Genomic DNA, 8,185 nt, shown 5'->3' with positions numbered 1-8,185 from the left:
CTGTCCTGTCTTATCTCCTGTTTCCTATCCATTTGTATAAGAACTTATAGAAATCTGTGCTGTCATAACTACTCTTTTCTTCAGCAAGTTAGATAGCTGTTGCTTGAAACTTTCCTCATCGGTTCCGTTTTTGAACTCTGGGATCTTGTTGATTTTTCTCAGGCAATGAAGTCCAGTGTTAGAGTGATTGGTAGTGATGTGACCAGTGGTGAACACAACAACTCATAATTTGTAGATAGACTCAAGGAGTTTTAGAGGTATGGTGGACTAAGGATCATGTCAACTAAGAAAGTAGATGCCCATCAGTTGTGGAATAGCTGAAGAAATTATTGAGTATGTATGACGTGTGTGTGTGTGTGTGTGTGTGTGTGTGTGTGTGTGTGTGTGTGTAAGATGGAATGGGATGTTACTTTGCAGTAAGAAACAATGTGAAGAATTCCAACAAACAATGGAAGACTTAGATGAACTGATACCAAGTGAAGTAAGCAGAACAAGGAAAAACATGCACCTGATGGCAACAATGTAAATGAAATAACTGACATAAACCCCCAGAATTCTGTCTAATTACAATTCAGACCGGCATGGAAGAAGAGAGGAGAAAATGCACCTGTCTCCCTTCTTTGTGTAAAATGTCACACATAGTGTCAGACTGCGTTGAGGTGTTGCTTAGTTTTGCCCACTAGCTTTCCTCTCCTCTCTAATTCTTTGTTACAATGAATGGCTTTCTGAGAAAGGTGAGAGAGAGAGAGAGAGAGAGAGAGAGAGAGAGAGGAGAGAGGGAGAGAAGGAAAGAAAGAGAAAGATTTAGAAGTGAAGGTAAAATGAAAATAAGGTAAAATTTTATTTTTAAAAAGATCTACTTGAACTCAATCACTTGGCAGATAAGGAATCCAAGCCCAAGAAGGTTAGTTGACTTGCCCAAAGTCAACATAGGCAGTTAAGTAGCAAAGACAGGCTTGGAGCCTCAGTTTTCTGACACAAAATCCAGCATTCTTTGCACTGCACTAGCCTTTCTCCTAGTCATAAGCTATCACTATTCTAAGCTGCTGCAACATAGTCAAGGGGCAGAGTGGGGCTGTGGAGAGAGAGTATGAGCCTCTGGATGCAAAAATGCTGCATTGGCAGCTGTGATTGTCACCCCTTGCTTTGGAATAAATGGTGTAAATTGGTGGTTGGAGATTCAGAATTATTTTCTACAACTAGTACATAGTAAGTTAGCATAAGCCCTCCAAGGAGGCATTCCATATGATTTTATCTGCTTTTCTGCATATAGTACTTTAATGATATTAACCCAGAGGCCAAATTCAATTCCTGGAACTTTTTTTTTTATACAACTAAGTTGTTTCAGAGGTAAAATCAAAACTGTCCACAGATGTCAACATGTGGCTCCAGGAGAAGTTTAATAACAGGCATGTACAAACCAAAATGCACTATGCTTTCATGTGAGGAAAGGTTTTATTAAACTGGGATTAGTGGTTGCTAGTTTCCTCTAAGCAGTTTTTAAGATTTTATAACCCTTAAGAAGAACACATCTGCCAGTGACTTGAAGAGCATGTGCCTGAAGTGATCACTTAGGGCTACACCATTTCAAGACATTAAGGATCTGAGATTTCTCCCATTCTCTCCACACACTGTAGTTAAAAATGGTATTTTTATAAGAAAAGCATCTCAACCACATTGATGAGGATACATTAAAATATAGGTAAGAACAATTTGATGTAAATCCATAGACCCAAGAAGAAGCTCCTTCATTTGGACCCAATCTGGGTCCCCTTTCACCCAATAAGCTGTTTTCTTTTCCTTATATACTTGTTTCTCATTATTCTTTTGCAGCTCGGAGGAGAGAAGGGAGGAAAGTACCTCAAAACTCAAACATTTGTTGAGCAAACCACAATGAAATGGGAAAAAAATTCCTACTGCTTCAAGAATGTTAAAGTCATTTTTCAGTTATGTCCAACTCTTCATGACCCCATTTGGGGTTTTTTTTGAAGAGATACTGGAGTGGTTTTCCATTTCCTTCTCCAGCTCATTTTCAAATGAGAAATGGAGGCAAACAGGGTTAAGTGACTTGCAAAAGGTCACACAGCTAGGAAGTGTCTAAGGTTAGATCTGAACTCAGGAAAATGAGTCTTCTTGACTCCAGGCTGGGCACTCTATCCACTGTATCACCTAGCTGCCTTCAGGAATATTCCTAGCCATTAAAGCAAGATAGCTTAAAGGATACTGAAGGAGGAATGGTTCAGTAGTGACAGTACAGCCCAGAGAGCAGGCCTCTGGTTCAAGCTCTGTCACTTTCTGTCAAAAAAGCAGGTGTAACATGGATGAGCTGCTAGGTGGTACAGTGGATAGAATGCCTGGCTTGGAGTCAGGAAGACTCATCTTTCTGAGTTTAAATCTCACCTCGGACACATATTAGCTGTGTGACCTTGGACATTTAACCCTGTTTACTTCAGTGTTCTCATCAGTAAAATGTCCTAGATAAGGGAATGGCAAACCACTCTATTATCTCTGCCAAGAAAACCCCAAATGGGGTCAGGAAGAGTTGGACACAACTGAAAAACAACTGAACAACAACAAAAGTGAAGTGGATAGGATAGGATGGATGACTTTGGAGTCAGGTAAGACCTGGATTGGAATGCTGCCTCCTCTACTTAGTAGATGTGTGTAATCATGAGCCAGTGATTTAATCTTTTCAAACCTCAGTTTCCTCATCTATAACAAGGTGATAATAATAGTACTTATCTCTCAAAACTAATCTCTCCTTTGTGAGGATCAAGTGAGACAGTTGGTCAAATGTTTCGCAAATCTGAAGCATTATATAAAAGCTATTTGTTATTGTTACTGATTGTGCGCTCATTCCTCTCCAGACTTTGCTCTGGACTTTCTTTACCACTATCGCCATCCTCACAATGGGTACCTCCTCTGGGCTCCCTTTGCAGCCCTGTCAGCTTATTTTCATGTGTTGTCTTCCTTGATTAGAATATAAGCTCTTTGAGAGCAGGGACCATCTTTCTGCTCATATTCACATTCTCAGCATTTAGCACAGTACTTAGCCCATAGTAAACTCTTCATAAATGCTTGTTCATTGAGCAAGTCACTAGTTCTCCAAGCCTCAGTTTCCTCAACTGCATTAAATACTTTGTATTAGATTTTGCATATATCTGGCATATACTCACATGTGTACATGCTGTATCCCCCAATAGAATGTAAGCTCCTTGAAGTAAGAAAGTATTTTTCTTTGTTTTTCATCTTTCTGATGCCTAACACAGTGCTTTGCACACATTAGATACTGAACAAATAGTTATTGATTCCTTGATTCGTGAGGTAATCTCTAAAGTCCCCTCTGCTCTCATAGTCTGTGATTCTCTTACACACACACACACACACACCACACACACACACACACACAGAGTGTGAGTATGTTCTCCCAAAAGTCTTAGTGCAGTTTTAAGCCATCAGGTCTTTGAAATACACTAATACTTTTGGGACATACATTTTATAATGTGTGTAGACACGTGTATAAACAGATAGGTAGATAGACATACATTTCTCTGTGCATATATACCTTCCTAAGCCCTATCAAGGTTCATTTTTATACTTTGGAACACCTTTAGACAGGAATGGTACCTTTAACCTATGTTAAATTGCAAACCCGGGAAGCAATGTGGAAGTTTCAGAAAGTACAAATGGAAAGAACAGAGAGAAAAAAAAAAGATAAATTTTGGGGATGAAGAGGTCTAGAGGTTTGGGAGTGCTACTGGGAACCCCCAAGATTGCGATGCCGGGCCCTGCCTAAATGAATTCAACTCAAGTCTTCTTTCAGCTAGAGGAAAAGTTTGTTAGTGATAAATCACATAGGCCAGATGACGCCCTTAAGGATGAGCGGGTATGAGAAAAGCTCAGCCTTTTGGGCTTGAGAGATTCTCAGCATATTAGCTGAATGTCAGTAATACCCATGGGTATGAGCAGGCATGAGAAAGTCTCAGCCTTTTGGGCATGAGATTCTCAGCATCTGAATGGGGGCCAGGGTAGATCTTATATACTGAAGTGACTTTGGGTGACCAGGGGAGGGTCTGGGAAAAGGGTGTGGGTGAGAATTCCCATTGGAAGGTCTAAGAGATTGAATAGACAGTGGGAATAGATAATGAAGGAACTGAAAGCCAGAAGTTTGAAAGGCAAGATAATTTTTAGCTTCAAGCTATATTCCTAATTGCCATTCTTTAATGGGAAAAGGAGGACCCTAAGTTCTAAATCTAAGGCTTGAATCCCTTCCCACCAAATGCCAGGTACACCAGGGCATCCATAGCAAATAGTGAAGAAATCCCTTTATCCAAGTTGATAGCAAAACAGAAATAAGAGAAAGTATACATATAAGTTTATTTGCAGGACAATACAGATTGAATGTACTCTCCTTTTGGGAGCAAGATAACTCAGTTCAATCAAGAGAGAGTCTCAGATCTCACCCAAAGTGAAATTCCCCAAAGTCTCTAGTATATCAAGTTGGGAATGGGACATGATAGAGACTGCTTCTCTATATGTTGACTTCTCAGAATCTTTCTCTCCCTTCAGTGATCTGAAGAGAAGTTGGAATTGTGTGTTTGCTCTCTTGAAGCTGTAACCCTGAAGACCCCTGGATCTCTCTCCTCCTCCTCTCTCACCAATTTTTCCCTGTCACTCAAACTAGCTCAGGGTATTTAGTAAACAATTTCCACCAGTAAGGAGAGAATCCCATACAACTGGCTCTTTGAACCAAGGGTTATATTTCTTCCTTCCTTCCTTCTCTCTTTCCTTCCTAATTATCATTATCTCCTTATTTCTTCCCCAGATTAAAAAATTATCCCTTGTAACCAGTTATGATAGGCACACAAATCAGACCATGTCTGAAAATGTACATTTATTTCTTCACCTGTAGTCTATCACCTCTCTGCCAAGAGGCAGGAAGCATGCTTCGGGCATGAATCAGTCTTCTGGTATCAATTATTGTTCATTGCTCATAGACCCTCTGGGTCTTTGATAGTTCACAAATATCAGTACAACACTAAGGCTGGTCATCTGTTATCCCTTGCTCTCTTCACAGGACCAGCCCACCTCCTTTCCTGGGCATGAACATCCTTTTATACCACTTCCTATGAAGTCATCTTTGGGCAGGAAGTTGTTTTGCTTAATGATGTGTATTTGTTATAAGGATTTTGGTTTTCTTTTTCAATGAGGAGAGTGGTAGTGAGAGAAAATATATTTTTGTTCATTGAAAAAGCAATTAAAAAAGAAGTCATAATATGTCTTTCCATTGTCCTTTGGCTCATTTGAGATTTTGATTCATGTTTCACAACCATATAGATACAGTAAATTAACATTACTAGAGTAAATTAAATAGGTTATGCAACATGCTGAATTACCAGCTACTCTTCCCCAGGGTTGGACAAGCTCCAGAAAGATTAGACTAATTCCTGTGACAATTGGCGCTTTTCTATAATAGGATCTCTCTGAAGCAAGAGGAGAAGCTCCATATTCCCAACCTAGTGGCACAAAATTCCTCTAGACAAATTTCCTATTGCCACTAGATAGTTTGACCTTACTCTTCATTTCAGCATATGTTTCCCTGAATGTTAAGGTCCATTTGTGAAAATGTTGAAATTGATTCTTAGATTTTTCAATTAATGAAGTAGTTGGCTAAAAATTTGAATTGGTACTAAGCTAAACAGAGGGCTGGCATATGTCTTCTCCCAATGGTAAGTGAAAGGGATGAGGTCCTAACCTTGTCTAGAGAGCTTAACTCAGCAAAAGGTGACTATTCCCACAGAATTTCTTTTTTTAGGCATTTGGGGTCAAGTGACTTGCCCAGGGTCACACAGCTAGTAGGTGTGAAGTGTTTGTTCTGAGGCCAAATTTGAACTCAGGTCCTCCTGACTTCAGGGCCGGTGCTCTATCCACTGTGCCACCTAGCTGCCCCAACACAGAATTTCTTAGTGTTTCATAATATGGTTGAGCTACTGGTATAGCTGGATAGCCAGGTAGAGAAACAATATAAAGAAATTTATGGGAAATTCCATGGTACAAGAGTAAACATTTGCTGTTTTTTTATTGCGTGTGTGTGTGTGTGGTGTGTGTTTTACTTAGTAGTGACAAGTATTAATTCTTAATGTTAAGTCTGAATTACAAATGTAAAAGTCACAGATACAAACCGCAGGTACAAATGTGTCAAATAATATAAAAATAAGTGGAAACTAATTTTATAGACCCACTGAATTGAGTATAATAAATACAATAATAAGCCAGAAAGCTAAATTAGAAATCAGCTCCTTTACTGTAATGATATCAGATAGCCAAAACACTACCAAGCTAACTGCTTGGGGTTTCAATGGTAGCCTAGGAGGACACTAACTTGAAGTGATGGGATTACTTCACCTTTGGAACTAGAGTGGCTAATAACCATTCCTTGTTTTAGCCCAGGAATCTACTACACTCAGGTACACACATGATACCCTGAAACTTATGTGTCAGTGAAAGAGATATCCTGAACGTAACTCTTGATGCTTATCCATACGGTGCCAGTTCTGCAGTCTTCATTTGGATCCTTCAGCCTCCCCCATCTGTTCAGTCCAGAAAGATATATTTGCCAGAAGCCTCAAGCCACAGCTGACAAGCTCTCATGGTGATGCAACGTTTAGCTGTCAGGGAAACACCCCATTTCTGGGTTTCGGCACACTATTGCTGATCTATTAAGTCTCTATCTAGTCTCTCTTTGTTACAGCTTCTACAGAAGTTATTCTCTCTCTCTCCAAGGGATCTCAGACCAAATCCCTACTCAGATCCAGCTTCTATTGGCACGTACTTCCAAGGTAAGAGTCAATGCTTCCAATGCCAAGCTACAGATAGCAACTACAGTTGTACTGTCTCAAAAAAGGGCAATCAGTCGTCTTAAACTGTGCTCATAAGATCATAAGTTTAGAGTTGGAAGGGCTGTTAACAAAGGTATAGTGTCTCACTTGTAGTATGCTCTGTGATGACAAGGCTACAGCTGGAATATTATGTCCAGTTCTAGATACTGCCCTTTAAGAGGGGTTTTGACCAATTAGAGTCCATCCAGGGGAAGAATCAGGAAGATGATAATGGGTCTGGGAACCATATCATGTGAGGAATAAAGAAAATGTGAAAGTAATTCGTGTCTCTGTATATGGAAAAATCATTTGAATTTATTGTTAAATTGAAGAAAGAGAAGTTGACAAAGTTTCTATAAAAAGAAACATGAATGAGGTCCTGAGAAAATTCCCTGTGTATTTCGACCTCTAAGCCTATACCTAGACTCATACCAGTCACCTCACAGGAGATGCTTGTGATCCGTGATATGTGAAATGATCTCTTATAATGTTGATATTGGTGTTTTTTGTTTTTATATTGCCTAGATTTCTCAAAACATCCCTTTCCCTACAAAGAATAAAACAGAAAGGGAAAATGGCAGTTTAGCAAAACTAACCAACATATCAACCATGTCCAGTGGTATGCAAAATGTCCTACACCCGTAGTCCCCCACTTCTGCAAAGGAAGGAAGGGAGGTGAAGCTCCCCTTCCATTTCTTCTTCAGGACCAAGCTTGGTCATTATAATTATAGAGTGTTCAGTTTTATTGTTGCTGTTCTCTCCACTTACATTGCAGTCATGGTGTATTCCTGGTTCAGCTGACTTCATTTTGAATCATTTCATTTACAGATTCCTATGCTTCTCTGTATTCTTTATATTTATCCTTTCTTACAGTGTAGTTATATCCCATTGCATTTATGTCCCACGCTTTGTTGAGCCATTTCTGCAGAATAATATTAGGGCCACTAGGAAATCTCGCTGAACAAAAACATTTCCTCTGCCTGACTGCCACAGCACCTGAAATGTTGCCATTGGGCATTCTTTTTTTTTTTTTTTTGGACTATATAGTATTGCCCCATCTAGGAATAGTGCTGGATTTGGAATAGAAAAACCTATGTTCAAGTCCAACCACTGACATTTACTTGTTAAGTGACTATGATCAAATCACTTAATTTCTCTGAATCTCAGTTTCCTCATTTGTAAAACTGAGCTGATAAAAATGTCTTGTCATGAGGCTCAAATAGGGGAATTTTTAGAAAGCACTTAGGAAACTTCAAAGCACTATATAAATATCAAGGCAGCCAAGTGGTACAGTGGAAAGAGCTCTG

General features: G+C 39.5%; 1 protein-coding gene across 1 annotated transcript in view; it reads left to right on the top strand.

Annotated features, from left to right (window-relative positions):
* Positions 1 to 6,692: 6,692 nt before the first annotated feature.
* LOC110212850 (regucalcin-like) overlaps positions 6,693 to 8,185 on the top strand; it is a 59,632-nt gene continuing 58,139 nt past the window's right edge. Inside the window, exon 1 of the mRNA XM_078146309.1 lies at positions 6,693 to 6,839. The gene's annotated coding sequence lies outside the window, so the exon portion shown is untranslated. The remainder of the gene's footprint in view (positions 6,840 to 8,185) is intronic.

Source organism: Phascolarctos cinereus, unplaced genomic scaffold, assembly GCF_003287225.1.
Source record: "Phascolarctos cinereus isolate Bilbo 61053 unplaced genomic scaffold, phaCin_HiC Scaffold_726;HRSCAF=1367, whole genome shotgun sequence".
Lineage (NCBI taxonomy): Eukaryota > Metazoa > Chordata > Mammalia > Diprotodontia > Phascolarctidae > Phascolarctos > Phascolarctos cinereus.
The sequence above is the reverse complement of the archived record's forward strand: the minus strand, read 5'-3'. Positions and strand labels throughout refer to the sequence as shown.